Source organism: Poromitra crassiceps (genome assembly GCF_964638095.1).
Source record: "Poromitra crassiceps genome assembly, chromosome: 2".
Lineage (NCBI taxonomy): Eukaryota > Metazoa > Chordata > Actinopteri > Beryciformes > Melamphaidae > Poromitra > Poromitra crassiceps.
Genome location: NC_139624.1, coordinates 27,324,404 through 27,346,903, shown reverse-complemented (window position 1 = coordinate 27,346,903; position 22,500 = coordinate 27,324,404). Strand labels below are relative to the sequence as shown.

The 22,500-nt window shown below is 44.6% G+C and overlaps 1 protein-coding gene across 1 annotated transcript in view; it reads right to left on the bottom strand.

The window, feature by feature from the left end:
* Nucleotides 1-22,500, bottom strand: part of utp20 (UTP20 small subunit processome component) — a 122,387-nt gene that overhangs the window by 26,941 nt on the left and 72,946 nt on the right. The gene's annotated exons all lie outside the window — the stretch shown is intronic.

Here is a 22,500-nt window from a genome sequence, read left to right as displayed (position 1 = left end):
AATAGGTAACTCGTAAATGTGCTTTCTTCTGTAGCTGTCGTTTCAACTTCAATACCAGTTCCTATTCACGCACGCTTTGAATTGCACTTTACAGGTGGATTAGTTATAAATTAGACTATTAAATGAGCAAATTAAAAACGCCAAAAATTGCCCCCAAAAATTGTCCCAAAAAATCAACCGTGTTCTGAACTCAGCGGCCCATCGCCAATAGTCGATATATTTGTCCTATCGCCCAACCTTATTGTGCAAAGAAAGAAAGAAAGAAAGAAAGAAAAGAGTATCTGAATCATATTTCGAGCAAGGCTTTACACTGAATAAAGGAGCTGTTCTTACTTCTACGAGCAGGTTCATGCATGGGTCGAGGTCTCCACTCTTCAGGGTTGGACTGAGACACGACAGCAACCGGTAGACTGTGAAGGTCAACACATGGACCTAAGGGGAAAGAGATGAGTATTATGGTGATCAAAGGAAATGCAGGTACTTCTCACAACTAAGAAATTGATGAGTATATTAACTGACTTTATTTAATAAGCCGTTATTGTGTACAGCTGCATTTTTTTTATCCCTATAGCCTACAATTAGTTTTTTCTTTTACCTTTTAGTACTTGTTCTGCTTTCATTTAATACAATAAAATAAAAGTAGCCAACCATGACATAAGCATGTGCACAAAATTGCCATGAATTAATTGTCTTTGGCAAAGAATGATTGATATGAATGTACAATTGCAAAACAAAAACAATGGAGCAAAATAACAAGATGCATGATGAATACAGTACATACTGTAGCCAAAGACTTGAGGCAGTTTTCTGTGCTCGACAACGATGGATTTCATGGCCATACAGACCATTGACATAATAATATTTATATACAGTACATGACATATCATCATCATCATCATCAGTATATGAATGGGAGCTAGGGCTCTGTCTGTCTGTTTCTCTGTCTGTCCCACTGATGACATCATCAGTAATGTCATAAATCCCACTGATGCACAGTGATTCACTCCCTCTCTCACACACACACACACACACACACACACACACACACACACAAAGTCACGAGAGCGACTGAGGGAGAGGGAGAGAGGGGGAGAGAGACTGAGGGAGAGAGAGAGAGGGAAAGGAGGAGAGGGGGGAGAGACTGAGAGAGAGAGAGACTGAGGGAGAGGGAGACACGCGCCAATAGGGCAGGCAAGGTCACACAGCAGCCGAGCTGCGATGTCTGTCTGTTTCTCTGTCTGTACCACATCATCAGTGATGTCATAAATCCCATTGATGACATCATCAGTGTTGTCATAAATTCACTCTCTCTCTCACTCACACACACACACACACACACACAAAGTCACGAGGGAGAGAGAGACTGAGGGAGAGGGAGAGAGGAGAGGGAGAGAGAGCCTGAGGGAGAGAGAGAGGGAGACACTGTGCGCGCGCCAATAGGGAAGGCAAGGCCACATAGCAGCCGAGCTGCGATGTCTGTCTGTTTCTCTGTCTGTACCACATCATCAGTGATGTCATAAATTCACACCCACCCACCCACCCACACACACACACACACACACACACACACACACACACACACACACACACACACACAAAGTCATGAGGGAGAGAGAGGTGAGGTCCTGAGCCCAATGTCACTTCCTTTCTAACCAGACACCAGAGGTCCTTATGTGCTCAATTGAGAATTGGGTCCCTTCCCCTTGCCATTGAAGTAGGGCGGGTCACAGCTATACCAGAAGAGAACAGGATATGAAATGCCTGTGACCTAAAGGATGTTGAAAATGTGTTTCATTTCATGTTTTATTGTACTTTATATGATAATTTGAGGATTTCCTTATTTGATGAAATGCAAAAGCAAAAACCTGGGCATTTCTGGGCAGATGATGGAGAGAAGTTGGAGTGGTTGTTTAGACTGAGGTATTTAAGACTCCTAACTTTATTTCTATGGCCTGGAATAGAAGGCAAGCACAGCTTTTTTTTTTTTTTTTTTTTAATATTTTTTTCCCGATTTTTTATCCCATTTTTATCCCCCATTAGTGCTAATTCTATATATTTATCCTGGTTGCTACTTCATCCTCTGTCGCTCAGGGAGAGCCGAGACTGATTCCATGCATCCTCCGAGACATGGGCAGTCAATCAGCCACTTCTTTTCACCTGACAGGGGAAGCTTCTTCACCGGTAGGACATAGTACGTGGAAGGGTCACTCTATTCCAACCAGTTCCCCTCCCCCTGAACAGGCGCCCCTAACGATGAGAGGAGGAACCACACTAGCAACCAGGACAATGCATGTTTTTTGTGAAGGGGGTTCCTATATGAAGGAAACCCCCGGGAGGCACGGGGAGAACATGCAAACTCCACACAGAAAGGCCGTTTTGCCGACCCCCACCCGGGCGATGGGGGCGGCACTCGAGGACATACGGACGGGCACGCATTCCTTCAGCGCTCACCTCGTCCCCAGGTGGGAATCGAACCCACGACCTTCGAGCTGTGAGGCGATAGTGCTTACCACTACACCACCGTACCTCCCTCAAGCACAGCTCTTTAAGTAGGTTCAGGTGGTGTTTTTCATGCTGTACAACTTCCCTGTATGTATTTTGTGTGTTTTTGTTGATTTTATGTTTGATCATTGTTTGTTGAAATGATGAACAGTAAAAGTGTCCTGTAAGCCCATATGGGCTGGCCGTCATTGGAAGCATGACACTTAATAAATAAAGAAAATCAATCAATCATACAGTCAATGATACAGACTCTAGCTACCAGCTCGACTGTAGGAGACAAAAGCACAGGTCCCGCCCCTGCTTCATCCTCATTGGTTGGTAGCACTCTGAAGTGACATTGACGAGCGGTGGCTTCAGAAAAGTTGACCTAGTTTCAATGTTCAATGAGTGCTCACGGCTCGGCTGTTTTGGTGTAGGAGCTCGACTTGAGGGATCAAGAATAATCATCACGGCATCGCTGTCATTACAGTCCTCATTTAGGTTTACGTCACCACGTTCATGTTTATTCACCATACTCGTTGGGTCTGCCATGGAGGTTGCCTGGGTCCAGACAGCCAGCTTTGTGAGGTGGTCTGGGAAATTCCCTGATAACATGCATATTAAGTAGCCATGTGCTTTTCACATATCTGGACAGTCACCAATTTAATAACTTACAAGGAGCAGCTCCCAAATGGATTCCCCCCCCCCCTCCTCCACGTGACTAACTGAGGTGAGTCTCAAAGATTGTTTCTGGTAAAAGATGATGCCCTCAGCTGTTGTTCAAACAAAAACAATACAATTCTCGAGCTGTAATAAATTTTGCAATAAGATGTCATCACAGTCCCCCGACGGTATAGAGAATTTTTTTATATTGCGGTATCACGAAATTTACAATATTGTTACATCCCTGTGATATACAATTATATGCAACATCACATTTTAAATAATCAAACTAATTAATAAATCATTCAATCAATTCAATCATCAAATCATTGAACTCTATGGCAAAGATGACAAAACTCTAATTAAAGAAATCCCTTCAGATTCCATTTTGTGAGAGACTTTAAGATGTATTTATTACTTTTTAATCATTAATTTAGATAAATTGTGTATTACGATAACTAATTATACTATTCAATTATGTTTATTAGCTCGATTATTATGTCTATGCTGTCCCGGTCGTTGCCAATCTGGGGTGAGTTGTAGACTAGCACATGCTTCCTCCGATAGATGTGCAGTCGCCAGCCACTTCTTTTCTCCTGATAGCGAGTGAGGAGTTTCACTGGCAGGACATAGCATGTGGCCCTTGAACAGTCGCCCCGACCAACCAGAGGCGAGGCGCTAGTACAGCGACCAGGACAAATACCCCTAATCCAGTTTCCCACCTGCCGTGCAGACACGGCGAGTTGTGCTTGTATGGACGCCTGACCAAGCCAGAGTTAACGCGAGGGTTCGAACCTGCGACCCTCATGTTGGTAGGCAGGGAATCTACCACTGCACTACCTGGATGCCCATCTATGCTTTTTTTTGGTACGCGGGTACTTGTTTGGGTGTTTGTTTTGTTGTGCTGTGTTTGTACTCGCCCTGTGTGTGTGTGTGTGTGTGTGTGTGTGTGTGTGTGTGTGTGAGTGTGAGTGTGTGTGTGTGTGTGTGTGCACGCGCCTACCTGGTAGCCCTTGACCAGGATTCCGTGCATCTCTTTGAGCAGGTACTGCAGGTACCTGATACCCAACGTCTCGACGATCTTCACCAGGGTGTCACGCGCCACGTCACGGACCTCCTGGAAACGATTCCTCAGATGCACACACACCTTGATCAGGATCCTGGATAACACAGTCAGAGGGCGCACAAACACACACACAGCAGGCAAAGAGAGATTTACACACCCATTCAAAATACACATACCATCAAATGTCATATATTGTATGCATACAATACACCAATGTCTTCCTTGGTCTAAGTGCACCAAAACACAATCATCCACCATACAGAAATGCGCGCAGCCGCGCACAGACACACACAGCTGCGTACCCAGGCAGGTTGGCCTCCATGATGTGTGGAGGTAGAGTCTGCATCAGCTTGACCATGGCGAAGGCTATCGGCACCCGTGCCACCTCCTCTTCCTTCACATCCTTCGACCTCACTGCCTTGTGTTCCTCGTCGCGCTTCACCTAAAAGACACACACACACACACACTTGCTGGAGTCTTTAAAATTCCAGGCAAATTCTCGAATTCACAGCCACTTTTGTTATTTTACAAGCAAATTATTATTATTTTTTGAAAAGATTAGGAGTCCAAATGATGGCTTTCTAAGTGCCATTGTCAATGTGTGTCTGTTCAGTGTGAGCAAAGTGTGAGCCAGTGGCGGCTGGTACCTTTTTTCCAGTAGGGGCACTATATCAACTAGAACGACCGCACCGCAGATTTATGCCTCCGCCATTAGTTCATTCTTGAGTCCAAATCGCCATTTGAGACAAATTGGAAGAAATTCCGTCAAGGCACTCCTGAGATGTTGCGGTACAGAGCTTGGAAATTGGGTGTGTGAGGTCACAGTGACCTTGAACTTTGACCTTTAACCATCAAAATCTAATCATTTCATCCTTGAGTCCAAGTCGATGTTTGAGGCAAATTTGATGAAACTCCGTCAAGGCATTCCTGAGATATCGCGTTAACAAGCTTGAAAATCGCGTTCGAGAGGTCACAGTGACCTTGACCTTTGACCACCAAAATCTAATCAGATCATCCTTGAGTCTAAGTGGATGTTTAAGGCAAATTTTATGAAATTCCGTCAAGGCGTTCGTCAGATATCGCATTAACGAACATCGGACGGACGGACAACTCGGACAACCCGGATCCATAATGCCTCCGGCCTGGCTATCGCCGGCGGAGGCATAAAAATCTAACATTATGACTTGGCCATCACCTTGTGGCTTAAAATTTCATTTTTGTAGCATGCGGCTTCGTCTTCTTCAAACTGTGTCCCCCGAATATTCCCAGAATTCGCATTATCCAATTAATTTAGACTATGTTTAAGTTAACATGTTTGTTTAAGGCTTTGTTTTTCTTCTGCCTCGGCTGCCTCGGAGGGGGCGGCGCTCTAGCGCCCTCTAGTGACCGGCCGCCACTGGTGTGAGCTTTCCTGTGAGTTTGTGTGTGTGTGTGTGTGTGTGTGTGTGTGTGTGTGTGTGTGTGTGTGTGTGTACCTTGGCAGTGAGACACTTCTGCAGCCGGGGCAGGACATTGTCGTTAACGGTGCGGTGAATGGAGCTGATGAGGAAGGCCAATTCCTCTTTGCTCTGCGGCAAGCCACTGGGTGCCGCTGGCTGTTTGGGAGTCACCACTGCCCCCTTGGCATCGCTGGTACCCGTTTCCATGGAGACAACCTTCTCCTCCTCAGCGGTGTCCGTTTCCATGGCGACATCAGGGGCAATGGTCTTATCGATCTCTGTGACGTCCTCGTCGCCACTCTCGCCTGATTCGCCGGCTGCGGCTTCCTGCTCATCGCCTTCATCAACTGCGACGTTCCCCACTGATCAAAGACGAGGATTTTGGTTTATTTTTTATTTTTTTTTATGGATTTCCTCCCCCACCTTTCCATTTTCTCCCCAACTAGCGGAATACCTGTCCCTGTGTCACTGGCCATTTATGGCTCATTTCCACCACATTTAACAGCCCTGCACAGCTCGTCACCACTCGGCTCTAATCGTTTCGGCTCGATGGACGGAAGAGGCGCAACAGAGTGAAGCCTCTACCCCGCGGCCTCTCACCAGGCAAGACCGCGGCTTCACCAAACACCCGCTGCGGCCTAGCGGAGCGCTGCAGCTCAACTAACTACAGGAGCTTGCTGAGCAGCGGACGTTTTTCACTCTGAAAACAATTGAAACCACCGCCACGACTTTATTTCACCAGAGGCGAAGGCAGCAACACAAAATACTGATGGAAATAACATAACAGAAGAGAAGGTAAGCCCACTAAACTGGTATGCAGCGCATTGACAGTCAGTAGATAGAGTAAACACGATTCTGCCTGGCCAATCAGTCGTCTACAATGTTTTCACGTCATCGTATGAACCCGGGTTCACAGAATAGAACCTCGACGAAGCAGGTACGAAAAGTAGCACGACTCGACCCCAATACAACCCGGGCTGGGACAGTTTAAACCGGTGGGATGAGACAATTTATCGAGTCGAGCGGAGCGAGATCGCGCTACTACCTGCGGTGGAAATGAGCCATTAGTGTGCTCCTCCACTCAGGTATCTTCCATGAGTAGCTAACGAATGGAGCTCTCCATGGTGCTGAAACAGCGTTGACTCATTTGAGCCACTAATTAGCCATTTTTGCCCACTTAGTCAGCCCTAATAGACCCTTTTCATGGGGGCCATTTTGTGTCGAAGAGGCAGAATAAACACAGGTGCAAGCAAAACACTAATGAGGGTTTCCTTCTTCCATGATTGGAAGTTGGAAACCCTCATTAGTGTTTTGCTTGCACCTGTGTTTATCCTGCCTCTTTGACACAAAATGGCCCCCATGAAAAGGGTCTATTACCTACTTCAAAAATCCAGCTCCGTTAGGTCCCCCACAGGGGTGCTCTTTACACTACTGTATCTAAAAGATTCAGCGTGATCGCACGTAAAATGGCATAGCTGTGGCCGAACACAATTTCTGCTCACTCACTCACATACATACACACACTTTCCTCTATGGCCAAAACACACAGGACGTGGCCAAAACACACAGGACGTGGCCGGGGACGCAGCCAGTTTTCATTTGGCGCCCATGTTAACTGATCTGACCGTCCACACTGCCCGCACCTCTCTACTCTGTTGCGCTTCTGTTCAGCGTCTGTTCTATTTATTCCGCGAGCCGCGAGAGAGAGAGCGGGAGGGGGAAAGAGAGAGAGGTGGGAGTGACGTTGCTATCTGAAGTGAGGTTTCACGTGGTCATCCAACACAACAGAGCGAGAGAGGGACTGAGAGAGACAGTGTTCTCAGCGTAATTATATATATACGGTATATATTAGGGGTGCTCCGATCACGTTTTTTGCCACAATCACCGATTGCCTATGGGAAATATCTGCCCAACCGATCATCGACCGATCACGATATATAAACTCCTCAAAAAAAGTTCGGAAACGTTATTTCGGTCGATTATTTCTCCCCTTTAACTCATTGAGTGCCAGCCACTTTTGGAGAACGGACGCTCCCAGTGCCAGAGTTTCAGAGCTTTTTTCAGTGATTTCTCGAGGCCCACAGAATATTGTGTGATATTACTATGTAAACAATGAACATGCAAAAAGAACGATGAGACTCTTTTCTATCATCAGCAAAAACAGGTTTATTGATATCATTTTCCGTTCTTTAGTTATCAGCCGGAGAAGATAGCTTGATTTAACAAAAAAGAGCAGTTTTTTTCTAGAAGCTGAGATAATGGCCCTTTTGTGAAATTAAACATTTCAAACACATCACTGACTCTGAAGCTAATTTTCTGATGTAGTCACACCTCAAAAATAATTTCCTTCAATAAAACAGTGAAGGCCAGGGAATTTTGTTTGGCAGAATAATATTTTTAGCTGCAACCAGCAGCGCTGGCCCCTGCGTGCGCTGCTGGTTGCAGCTTCTTGCTGATCTTGATTTGCTGCTGGTGGGCATCGGATATTCTGGCTTGCGTTTGCCAACCCTGTCCTGCTGCCTGGGTCTGTCTGGGTCAGTGTTGTGTGCTGCTCTGCAGGCACATCTAACGTTAAAACGCTTCATGCATATCGATGCATACGGATGCGATGCGATTTCCGTTTCCCCAACGACTTATTCTCTGTTTTTCTCTGCCTTTCTGTTAACCTGGAGAGCACTGTCGCCACCTAAGGGTTCTGTAAAATAGGTTATAGACCTCCAATAGCTATAATATTTGTACAGGAGAGGCAGAAGGCTTTGATCGACGCCCCACCGTCAAAAAACGCAATTGACGAACATGTCCGTCCTTGGCACTCTACGTTACTATTTGAAATGACGAACATGTCCGTCCATGGCACTCAATGAGTTAATAATACCAATTGGTATTAAGACAGGAACAAATTAAGAATGGATAAAGAAGGAAGATCAGACAGGTCGCTCACCCTCTCTGGCCTTGGCCAGCTCCATTTCTCTGCTGAGCGTCTGGTGGTCGAAATGGAAAGCATCCAGAACTGTGACTAACAAACTGGGAGGAGGGAGGGAGGACAGAGGACAGAGAGAAGGAGAAAACACAGAGACAAGTGTTAGTTAGGGGGGCACGGTGGCTCAGTGGTAGAGCTGTCGCCTCACAGTCAGAAGGTCCTGAGTTCGATTCTCGCCTGGGACACTGTGGGCGCTGTGGTTGTGTTCCCCCGCATATCTTCAGTGCCTACTGCCCAGGTGGGGTATCTCATTGTAAGGGCCTTTCTCTCTGTATGGAGTTTGTATGTTCTCCCCGTGCTCCCCCAGGGGGTTCCTCCGTATATAACCCCCCCACTAAAAACATGCAGAAGATCAGATCGTCATCGTCATCCGACCAGTGACGACAACATCCGAAGTTGGTCCCCGGGCGCTGTACGAGAAAGCGACCACTGCTCCTGGCCTGCCCCTCGGAGGAAAGGACATGCCTGGATGGGTTAAATGCAGAGGACACTTTTCACCGGCCACCCAGCATGAGTGTGTTGTGGCCGCATGCATGTGTTGTGGTGTTCGTGTGACAATAAAAGACGGGGCTTGTCCCGTTACGAGAGAGTTACGAGAGTTTTTTTTTAGTAAGAGAAGAAGTAAACTTAATACTGGTATACTATGGTGGATACGGACCGGTCAGTCAGGCATGTACAAAGATGGATTTCACTCTTCTTAAAACATAGGCACACATGTAACATGTACAGCTGCTACTACTACTACTAATAAACTTTTGCACTATAGAAACCAAACCCCACCATGCCAGTTCCCAACATTCCACCTGTCAAACATGTGCATTCACAAGCGCACGCACGCACACGGTTCTCGTCTACCTGACAGCCAGTTTCTGCTCAGCCTGTGCGGTCTGCAGGGTGTGGATGAAGTGTCGGAGGTAGTAGAGGTACTTGGACCAGGTCAGCCTGCGGCACACAGCGCCCACCACCTCCACTGACGCAGATATCATGTTCTCATGCTGCAATATGGATATAATATAGGGAGTCAAAGAAAGAAAGAAAGAAAGAAAGGGAAGAATTGATATATAGCATTTTGGAAAGCTTTTTTTTAAGTTACACAAACGGGGGAAAAAGCATGCACGAGCCACCTTGAGCATTTTTTCGTCAAACAGGGCGGTCATGGCGTAAGGCATGATGTAGTTCTGGAGGGAGCGTGATGTCATCACCACCGTGCCCTCGGTCAGCTGCTTGGCCAACTTCCTCAGGGCTCGACCCCGACGGTGGATCTAAGCGGAAACAAAACACACGTTTTGTATATAGTACTGTATATGTCTGTAAGTCAGAAAGAAAGGAGAAAGGTATGTAAGACAGAGAGAGGGAGATAGATGCTGGGGAACACTGGCAGAGTACACTTGCGGTCACTACCATAACTATACACGGAGTGTATCCTTGCCCGTGTGTTGTCGACATGGTTCGGTACAGTTGGCGTTCCCATTCGAAGGGTTCTGTCCCCGGGCACGCCCAAGCGTTCCCCAGACCACCTTTTCAAGTGGACCCTGTCACGGTGCGCTGTTCCGCGCCCGGGCACGGAACACAACATTCACACTCGTCAAACGAACCGGACCTGGGGACAGTTTGGGGATAAGTGTGCTTTGGAAACGTCCCGGGTCCCCAGTGTGAAAGCACCTTTAGAGTGCTGGCAAGTGCAGGGAAAACTCTGTTGCAAAGTACTGATTATTTTACCTAAGATAAAAAGTTTAGGAACCTGAAGAAGCAGGGAGTGAATCTCACCATTTGCACCTTCACTTTTATCTTGTGAAAAAAGAAGTTATTCTCTACAGTCTACAGACTTCGTGTGTAAACTAAAAGAAATATAGAATCCGTTCATTGGGTCAGACTAATGGCTAATTTATACTCGTATATACTTTTCAAACGGTGTAATCGTCACTGCCCACATACTTCTATGCGTCTTTCACGTTGGTATCATGTTAAGCAATACATTCACCAGTGGACAGTAGAGAGTCAAATGTGTGAGTATGTGGTTTTGCTGCGTTTCATGCGTATCCGTAAGCTTTCAGATGACGGGCAGAAAACGCACAAAATGAACGCAGGGTACGGACAGAAGGCTCTGTCTGTCTCAGTCTTTAACGTAGAGTATAATTGGGCCTTAAGAGGATCTCAGTACCAACATGCATTTGAGAAAGCAAACCAGTCGACAGAGCCAAACCGACCTCTACCTTTTCAGTCATGCGATCCCTTAACGTTTGCCAGTTCCTCTCTTACCTGGATATGCTTCATGTGTTCAAAGAAGTCCGACTCGAGGTCGTTGTAGTCGGTGAGCTGCACCAGGTCTCTGAACTCTTTCTTGGAGGGAAACGTCTTTACCAGGCAGGCAAGCACCGTGGTGTATTCATGCTGCACACTCTGATGGGGGGTGGGGAGGAGAACAAATATTAACAAATGCTACTTGTTCCATTGTAAAGGTCTTATGCCTATGATACAGTAGTAGTGCAGTGATACTCAACTTGCGGCCCTCGGGCCGGCGCACCCTGTGTGGCCCGCGATGGAATTGCAAAAGAAAATAAAAATAAATACAGTGCACCTGAACGCAACATGCAAGACACCCACTGAATAAGTGTCCAAATGTTCATGTCATTCTGGCCAATACTCCACTTCTGTTCTGCATTTCAGTCTGGAATATGGAATATCTTTCAATAATCTATCTATGATTTAGCTGCTAAATTGTCAAATATCGCCGTCTGCTCGCAGGCACTTATGTATGTACTTAACCTAACTAACTTAACTAACTATCAACAACACAACATTGTCAGACTAAACTCCGGCTGACACCCCAAAAACCTACAATCCGCTACAGAAAAATGTATATTGTTTGTTTATTAACTAAATTAAATTGCTGAAAATGTTCAAAAAGTGCTGAGAGACTCACTGAAATCATTTCACGTTTTATATTGAAAAACCAGACCCAAAAAGGATTGATACACTCACTGAAATAATTTCTCCAAGGCTGCACGTTTGCATCTGGGAGACTGTTGCCAACTTTGGTTGATGATGGACAGTATTTACCATGTTTTTCAAAGCACTGTAATCATGGCAATCACGGTACCACGGTTTTAATGATAATGAAAAATTGAAACGGTACGGTTATCACAAGGAATTTTATCATGGTTATCATTCAAACCGGTTATCGTTACATCCCTAGTTTACACTATACGACTGTGCCTAGAATCGGCTTGGAAATTCAAACATGTTTGATATAATCATTATGGCTCCAACTGGCGTCGGACTCGGGAGGCAGTTTACACTTGACTAGTAGAAATCTGTATCCATCATACACAAACAGATTTTGGTGCCGACTGGCACAACAACTGCAGACTAGTGTATACAAAGGCAGCCTGTGCCCAACTGGAAAATCTGTGTAAAATTGGGGTAAATATCTTGTAGTGTAAATTAGGCTTTAGCTGATGAAGACTGTGATGCACAGTGGATTGCACTATTTTTTACACAATGTACAAGTCGCTCTGAATAAAAGCGTCTGCTAAATGATGTCATGTAAAATGTAATGACAGGGTGAAGGGAGGGACGAAGAGAGAAAGCAGCAGGAGTTCATATCCAGTCGAGTGGCTTGATATGTAGTTATGGTGCGTGTTTGTGTGTGTGTGAGAGTACATCTTTCTTGCTGCGGAGCCCCTTGTGTACAGCATCCAGGATGTTGTGTTGGATGATGTCCTTATAGGCCTGCTCTCCAGCTCCCACTGCTGCCAGCTGTGTTATCACCGCAGACAGACATAAGGTGGCATTGTCTCCCAGCGACATGTCTTCAATCTACACAGCAAGAAGGAATGAATCAAACAGTTAATGAGGCAAAATAACTGTTAAAGGGGACCTATTATGCCTTTCCATATTTTGTGTGATATATAAATTATAATGTTGCAATGCTGGTCATATTAAACTGGCCCAAAGTTTCAAATAATGAAGTAAACCTATGTGAAAGTTATCCCCATGAGCAAAAATGGTGGGATTCAGACTGCTCTGAACAAGAGGTTACGAGAGTTGAAAGAGAGTAATGGCTCTAGCCTAGGTGACATCAGATAGGCCTGATTACCTTATATGGTCATTGCTCTATGCACAGTGTGCGAGTTCACTGCTTAGTCCACTCAAATTAAGCCCTTTTTAACCCCTTTTTAAACTGGCTAAAAATCCCACTAATATCCACAAACTAGTGGCATTTTCTTCAGTCTAAAAGTTTCCAAACCAGGCCGTTTAGCTGATAGAGTGACCCTGCAAGTGAGGTGGGTTTTTACGCGACGGCTCTGCACGCCATTGCGTGCAGAGCTCCTCTTGATTTGCCGCCCCTTTTCCAGCGTGAGTCAGACAGTGAGATTCAGTGATTCCTACAGACTGAAATTCGACTTTCTTAACAGTTAATTACTTTACATTGACGGAATGTGCCAAGAGTCTCAGTCTCATGCATCCCCACACAGCCCAGGCACATAGACTGCGTCAAGTCAGCCAGAATGTAAGTAACGGCCGGAACACACATCTTGCGTGTGCGTGGCGTCTGCGTGGCGTGTGCGTGCTTGCTGCGGCTGGCACGCCCGTGGCATCCACACAGGCAGCGTGGCTGGGGCGGCAGCAGCTGCTGCGCTGCTGCCTGTCTCCCAACTATCTTCCTATAGAGTTTACCATTTATTAAATTTGCTATAAACAATACAATGATGATTTTAACTGAAGATCGCTTGGGCTCACTTCAGAATCGAGGCAGTATGATTTGTGTGTGTGTGTGTGTGTGTGGTGGGGAGGGGAGGAACGAAGCCACGTTGTAGCCTATCTGGTTTTTCAGAGGGCAGGAGAATAGCTGTGAGCTCAGCTCATCCTCTCGTCTCAAATCAAAACGAGCCTTGATTGGCAACCAGAGTCAAAAAAAATATGCCGCAAATTCGCCCAGAGAAATAAACACGGAAGTGTTGTGAGAATTTTATTGTTGATATAAAAGAGAATATGCTCTCAATTGTATAACTTTGTAATTTAGGATGTTACCTGAACGCAACACAGGTGGTTACAGCCAATGACATGCACGGAAAACGTATGTATGTGTGTGTGTGTCTCTGACCCAGTGTCAGTGTCAATAAACAGCTCCATGGGAGAAGAACCACTTCTTGCTGCTGCTCTGGGAGTGCACGCGAGAACTGCTGCATTAACCCACTCTGCTAACAGTTATTATGTCTGCTTTGAAAATAGTGCTTGTATGATATGATTATGAACAGAAATAGGTCATTTTTAATGTGGATTTCTGTAGAGACGCTAGAGACGCGGAAAGCTGAAAAATAGGCTTCGGTTCTATTCTCTAGATGACGCGCGTCTCACGCTCGCAAGACACGCGCCTGAGACGCGCGTCTGATGCCGGTGGTGTGGCTGCTGTAACCTGTTAACATGGGAACCGAAATGAAAACGCCACGCAGACGCCACGCAGACGCACAGCACACGCAAGATGTGTGTTCCGGCCGTAAGTAAATCCGCATTAGCTCTTTCAAAATAAAACCCTCGTTGTAATGTTAAAAAAATTTGAGTACAGCCACAGTTTCACTCCATATGTAATCTTAACATCACAATGAGTATTTTGATACAAGGTTTGCGGCTTCGTTTGTTGAAACACCTTTTTCTCCTCCAACGTGCATCAGTAAGGCTATTTACCTGTTTAAATGACATTATTTTGAAAGTTTTAACCGGGAGTTTCCATTTTGTTTTGGCTGGCCTGACGGCCTGGCCTGTGCACACCTCTCTTCCGGAAGAAGCCATGTCCCCTCCTTGATACACAGGAAGCCCACCTTGCCTTCTAAGCCCACCGGCTTCCAGTCCAACCTGGCAGAAGGCGAGCATGCTCACAGCCAGGGGGCGTTGAATGTCACTACCATCCTCAGCTTCCAGACAAAGCTCTGGGGCGAATACAACATGAGCAATGACGCGCGAGGTCCATCTCTGTGTTGACTTGTTTCTCTGCATCCAGCGCCATGCTCTATAGGCCACTGCACACTGGACCTTCAGGAAAGACTTCGATGGCTCGAACTTCGCTAAACTGACGTTTTTTTTTAATAGTAAACGGAAGTTCATTGAAATTAGCGAGGCCATTTTAGGCTTCGCTGAGTGGATATATCCCCACGCGTAAGACTGAAGATTTTTATCATATTTGGTGCTATTTACCACTGATACACCCCTTGAGGTGTTCCTCATTTAGGTCCGTAGGCGGGGTATATAACTCCGTCTGCCCTTCTACCTGCTCCCAATAACAATCTTCACTATTGTGGAGCAGTGTGGCTCGACCTAATAGGGCCTCGCTTTTCCTCCATGGGAGTAACATGAAGAAACCCCGAAAGAATAAGGATGGGGGCACTTTTATTGCGTGCTCCAGATATTCTTTCCTGGGAAACAAAGAGCATCTTTCTCGAGAGGCTCCTGTTCACTTACACCCTTAATCCAAAATTTTGGATAGGATCACATTCCAATCAGAATGGGGGAGGGGGGGTCACCTACTTTCTTGTGCGCTCCCACACTGAATGTGGTAGGGAAGGAACATTCCCCAGAACATCCTTTAGAAAGAACGGATGAAAAAAGGTGGCCGACTAAGGCCCGTCATGCCGTTGCGCAATGTCTGCTAGCGACATGCTTCTCAACAAGGCCCTCTGAGGGCGAAGCTGTTGTGTCCTCCTGATGTTTGCCGTGTGTAAAACGTATTGGGCATAGGCGGTGTGCCACCTCCTCTGAAGGATCATTCAGTGACTGTGGTATAAAGGAAGATTTGGCAGCAGAGTGGCTGCGCTTCCGTCCGCTCTGATGGAGAGGCAAGACGGTGCAACAGACAGTGTGCACAAGTCGCCAACCCTTTTGGCTGATGTAAGGGCCAACAGGAGGGCTGTTTTTAATGAGAGTATTTTTGAGTGATATTTTGTCTATCGGCTCAAAAGGGAGGCTATCCAAGGGCGCACAGTACCAAGGGTAGATCCCACTGGGGAGCCAGTGAGCGCACAAAGTTTTTGCTGCGTCTTAGCCCTTTTAAGAAACGCTTAAGAAGGTTATGGGATAAGACTGTCCTGTGCCCAAAACCTTTGTGGTAGGATGAAATTGCCGCCGAATAACCTATGATGGTTTGTGAGGCTAAATTTCTATCCACCAGGGACTGTAGGTATGATAAGATGATGGGGCGAGAACACGACGTGGGCTCTACTCTTTTCCTTTCACACCAGATTTGAAATTGTAAAATTCTGGTTGTGTCTATGGCTACTGTGTCTGATGGCCTCAGCTGTCCTAGTAACCTGCCTGGGCCACCTCCACATGAGGGAGTCCGCCAACTGGCTAGCCCCGCCCTTTCTGACCCAGGAGGTGCCCTTGGGCACTGTCCTATCCAGGAAAGTGGTCACCTGTGGCATTCATGAGAACCAGTCTGTGGGCTCCAGTATGCTCAGATCAATTTTCTGGAGCTCATGGCGGTGTATCTCTCCCTGAAGCACTTCCTCCCGCATCTCCGGGGACATCATGTTCTAGTGAGGATGGACAACATACTGTCCGTGGCATAAACTGTCAATGCTCACTACAGTTGCACATGTTGGCCCGCAAACTGATCCTCTGGAGCAGCGCGCATCTCCTCTCCCTGAGGGGCGACACACGTGCCGCCCCATGATTTGCAAGTGCCGAGCAAATGCTGATTTGCCTCTGATCTGGTGAGTTTGTTGGCAAAAGCTGACGCAGACAGCTTGTATCGTGTAGTCCAGCCATAACCCAGCCTGTGGGCTGCGAAGGCTGCAAAATCTTACTATCTTCATAAATAAAAGTAATTATTATTATGTATGAGAGAATGTATTTCTCAGTTGTTGAATGATACTGTAATCAATTATTTGTTAATTAGCCTATTACCGACGCTCTCTAACTTTGACTTCAGCTCCTTTCATCGTTAAAAATAAAAAGTGCTCTGATAATGCATTATTTGGCCTCCGTACTGTTTACGGTCAGATGTGGGCTGTGAACAGTTTTGAGATTTTCAAGTGGGCCATGAGTCAGGAAAGGTTGGGAACCGCTGTAAGTCTGAACTTAGCTTCGGCAGCAGGACAAAAATGTTTCTCCCCATCAATGTGACAAACACCAGAAGAAGAAAAACTGAGAGGACCAAACTGACAATGCCAAATGATACAACCACTATTACTAAACTATCTACTCACTTCATAAGTGTGGAAGCAGTTGTGCATGATGGTGCTGATGTAGTCCATGTCCAGAGTCTGCATGTCTTTGATGTGCCTGGCGGCGTCTTGGAAAGCTGACAGGCGCACGTCAAAGTAGATCTCATCCAAGTGTCGACTGTCAAACGCATTAAGCTGGAAGGGCAAGAACATTTTTATTTAATAGTTAGTTTATGAATCGATGGGATAGGATGTTGCTTCTAGGGGGGGTTACAGGCCAAATTCACCCTAAACATCTCTGATGGAAACCCACCTTTCCTCCAACTCTAAGTCAGATTTCTAAACAGGGTTTGGTCAATATGGGTGATACCAAGCTGATATCAATATTTTTCTGATGTTTTGTGCCAATATTAAATCTTTAAATTACAAGTATTTTGTGTTTTGTGGTCCAATATATTCTTTGTGTTGAAGTGTGTGTGTGTGTGTGTGTGTGTGTGTGTGTGTGTGTGTGTGTGTGTGTGTGTGTGTGTGTGTGTGTGTGTGTGTGTGTGTGTGTGTGGAGAAGTAAACAACCTTACCTTTGTAGCTGTATCAGTGATGTATGCTAGTGAAGGCTCCAGGTCTGACAGAGTCTGAAGGTAGAGTAACACAGCACGTAAGACTCAAACATTTTTGATCCAACCTACAACACAAGTCATCTGTATTTCTATGGATTCCTTTTCCACTTACAACAAAATGAGCAGCTCAATGGAGCAACATAGCATGGGACAGTTGCAGGGTTGGGAGGGTTACTTAATCTGATACAATTACTAATTACAAAAATTTTAATAAATAACCCAAGTATCACAATATAAAATTATGTAACTGATTACTTTCTGTTACTTTTGTTTTGGATTACTTTTAAACAAATTTCCTGCATTTAATAATAATAATAAATGGCATTTATATAGCGCTTTTCTAGAACTCAAAGTCACTTAACACTATACACTGAGGGGCGGCGAGACAATAGAGCAGGGATACTCAACTTGCTTTGCCCGGGGGCCACTTTTATGAAATGATAGGAGGCCAGGGGCCAGTTAATAAACAAATAATATAAATCTCTCTGTAGCGGATTGTAGGTTTTTGGGGTGCCAGCTGGAGTTTAGTCTGACAATGTTGTGCACACCGGATAATTAGTTAGGTTAAGTTAGTTAGGTTAAGTACATTGCCTGGGTAGGGTTAGTAGTGAAGAACAGAGGGAATATCCTCACACCGACTCGCCACAGACAGATGCACGCTAAGAGACGTCCTCTGAAGCTTATTATTATATCCGTTCATTTTGCCTACTAATGTCAACATCGTTTGAGCATAAAAAGCCTATCCTACTTACTCATAAACTGTAGGCACGGAGCATTCCTCCATGATTATATAGGCTACTTTTTTACGTTCACTTATTAGTAGGGTCATCTGTGGCACATCCGTGACCGTGGAGAGCGAAGGTCCGTTTCTCAATGGATTTGTCATCTAGGAGGGTTAATAAACAAATTTAGCCGGGTGTATTTTTAAAAAAGGCGGGGAAAATATTTGAGAGACCAAAATCCAAAATGGCTGCTGTGGAAATGAACTTTTTAATGCTTTGACCTACAATGATGCACAATACATGGTTTCAGAGCTTATTCTGGTCAAGGAATAGATATTTGGTGTTTATATAATGATTTGACTTATTTTTTACCTTCAAATCCAAGATGGCTGCCAATTTTGAGGCAGTTTTTTCAAAATCGTCATAGAGCCTTCATATTAGGCTTGAATGACAGGTCTTCTCATGATGAGTTGAATAATATACAGTATAACTACACAGAAGTAATCTCTGAGGTCAATAAAGTCAATGTTTGTGTGTAAACAACAGTTGCTGATTTGCGGTTTCCCATTAAATAGGGTAGGCTACTGAGAATATGGTGTCCAGTTCATCCCATCACATTTTCATAATGAACCAAAAACAATTTTGCACTATAGCCTAACATAAAATAGTATTCTGTATGCAAAGCTAGCAAGGTTAGTTGCTTGAGCTGAATTTAAAGGTCAACTCAAAACAAACAATGAAATTTACTTTGAAATTAAAACTGAATCCTAGGCTACTAAATTTCATCAGCACACAGTAAAGGAAACTTGTCTTTGAACTCAGCTGACTGTCTAGTCCTAATCCCTGTTGTGCAATGTCCCTTTTCAGTGAAGTTTTAGTTTTTGTTAAGAGTATGGACTTTTAATCTTGACCTTGTTGGTAGGCAACGGCCCTTTTTCAGTCAAGCATTTTCAGATTAGCTCAGTCAGTCTGTGAAGCAGTCAGTGTCAGCACTTGCGCGAGCTCGCTTTTTCTCTAACTAATGTTAACATTACACACTTTAAGACACTTTGTTTGAGGATATCAACGTTATTCACTAGTCTAAAGATAGTTCTACCATCAAGAACATATAAAACAAAAGCAAAAACAATTTTTATTTGCAGAAGTCATCATTGATATTTGGTGTTAGCTAACGTTAGGTAACGTTATTATTTTTAGCTAAAGTTAATGTTATCTGTCTCCACACTTCTGTCAACTGACATATGCATTTGCTTTTGAAAATAAACAGCCTGGCTTGCTTAAGCATAACTGAAGATTAAATAGAAATATAACATGACGAATGAATGTACCGATTGGTTGGCCCATCTTCCCAGGAGGTGGTGGTGTAAACATCATCAAATTTATCAAGTCCTGACCAGTCTTGGGCTTTTAATTGTAAGCTGTCCCATTTGCCTTGATTTATTGTATCGGTGGGCTTGCAAGGCTTGTCACATTTTAGGACACATTCATAGGACATTGTGTGCTTTGTCTTTCATTGGGAGGGAAAGCAACTCGCTATTATATTACTGTTATATTATATTGCTGTTATATGCTGTTTATTTTCAAAAGCAAATGCATATGTCAGTTGACAGAAGTGTGGAGACAGATAACATTAACTTTAGCTAAAAAATAATAACGTTACCTAACGTTAGCTAACACCAAATATCAATGATGACTTCTGCAAATAAAAATTGTTTTTGCTTTTGTTTTATATGTTCTTGATGGTAGAACTATCTTTAGACTAGTGAATAACGTTGATATCCTCAAACAAAGTTTTCTTTTTATTTTATTATATATATATATGAAGGGGGTTCCTATATGAAGGAAACCCCCGGGAGGCACGGGGAGAACATGCAAACTCCACACAGAAAGGCCCTTTCCACACAGAAAGGCCCTTTTGACGACCCCACCCGGGCGGTGGGCACTCGAGGACATGCGGACGGGCACGCATTCCTTCAGCGTTCACATCGTCCCAGGTGGGAATCGAACCCACGACCTTCGAGCTGTGAGGCGATAGTGCTTACCACTACACCACCGTACCTCCTTTTATATCCTCAAACAAAGTGTCTTAAAGTGTGTAATGTTAACATTAGTTAGAGAAAAAGCAAGCTCGCGCAAGTGCTGACACTGACTGCTTCACAGACTGACTGAGCTAATCTGAAAATGCTTGACTGAAAAAGGGCCGTTGCCTACCAACAAGGTCAAGATTAAAAGTCCATACTCCTAACAAAAACTAAAACTTCACTGAAAAGGGACATTGCACAACAGGGATTAGGACTAGACAGTCAGCTGAGTTCAAAGACAAGTTTCCTTTACTGTGTGCTGATGAAATTTAGTAGCCTAGGATTCAGTTTTAATTTCAAAGTTAATTTCATTGTTTGTTTTGAGTTGACCTTTAAATTCAGCTCAAGCAACTAACCTTGCTAGCTTTGCATACAGAATATTATTTTATGTTAGGCTATAGTGCAAAATTGTTTTTGGTTCATTATGAAAATGTGATGGGATGAACTGGACACCATATTCTCAGTAGCCTACCCTATTTAATGGGAAACCGCAAATCAGCAACTGTTGTTTACACACAAACATTGACTTTAATGACCTCAGAGATTACTTCTGTGTACTTATACTGTATATTATTCAACTCATCATGAGAAGACCTGTCATTCAAGCCTAATATGAAGCTCACTCTATGACGATTTTGAAAAAACTGCCTTTTAGAGCTCAAAATTGGCAGCCATCTTGGATTTGAAGGTAAAAAATAAGTCAAATCATTATATAAACACCAAATATCTATTCCTTGACCAGAATAAGCTCTGAAACCATGTATTGTGCATCATTGTAGGTCAAAGCATTAAAAAGTTCATTTCCACAGCAGCCATTTTGGATTTTGGTCTCTCAAATATTTTCCCCGCCTTTTTTAAAAATACACCCCGGCTAAATTTGTTTATTAACCCTCCTAGATGACAAATCCATTGAGAAACGGACCTTCGCTCTCCACGGTCACGGAAGTGCCACAGATGACCCTACTATATGCCTTCTTGTGTGAGGTGGTTTCCCCTGTAATTTTTTTAATGAATGAGCTGAGCTTCGATCCGTCTTCCCGCAGGTACCCTTACAGGCAGACATCGATTCAGGGCTATGACTACCTCCACTGGAGGAACTATGACTTCCTCCACTGGAGGAACTATGACTACCTCCACTGGAGGAACTATGACTACCTCCACTGGTGGAACGAAAGGCCTAACACAATTATCCACCACTCCGCTTTCACCACTTTCACACCGGAGGCGCGGCTTACTAATTCCGCAACATTTACCGCTTTCACAGCCTGTGTGAATGAGGCTTTACTGTGTGCATGTAAACACACTTATGGCAGGTTTGCTGGCATACCTGGAAGAGGCTGGTGAGGGCCTGTCTGGGCAGCCTGCTCTGGATGATGGAGAAGAGCTTGCCGATTGGCCGGAGGAAGGTGAACGGATCCAAACACTGTCTCAGCAGGTTCTGCACTGTGGCCAGGATGTCAATCTCTGTCTCCTGTGTGTGACACACACACACACACACACACACACACACACACACACACACACACACACACACACACACACAGAAAGGACATTAACGGGTCACATGAAGGTGTGCAATTGCACCTTCATCTTTGAATTGGAGTGAACAGGTGAAATCAATAATTCTCCTGGATTTAAAGTTAATGTTTCAGTCAATCCAACATAAAACAGAACTTGTACATTGCCGTTGTCATTGTCAAAATGAATGAACAAATGCATTTTTAATTACTGTGTCATGCATACATTGTATGCCCAGACCGCATGGGCTTACAAGCTCCCCCACAAAAATCGTAATGTTCTGCAAATGATTTTCCAGTCCACTTGCAATACCTTCGTTTGGATGAGGTTTATGCTTGGTTGATGTCTCTTGTGCCAGTAGATGATGGTGTGTTAACATGCCTGAATGTTTTGCATTGATGTTATTATTATAATGTGCCTGAATAATCCCATGATGGATGGGTCATGTAAATGACTAGACACGAGAATAAAAATGCATTCATTCATTCATACATGACACCATTAATTCAATGGCAATGGCAGGAGTTCCAGCTTTAGCCAAATCTATGGTGCCCGACAGGCTAGTGATAAGCTGTGAGTCTTACCGGAGGATTTCTGGCTTTCTGGAGGTAGGGCAGCAGCAGGCTGATGAGCACCGAGCTCTGCTCCTTGTCACTCACAAAGCGACTGACCCTGACGGGGAGAAAGTGACACATCCAAATATTAATTTGCTGAAACAGGCAAAACTGTGTGCAGGTCAAATCTCAGCTTCCACCTATAGTGGCTCATTTC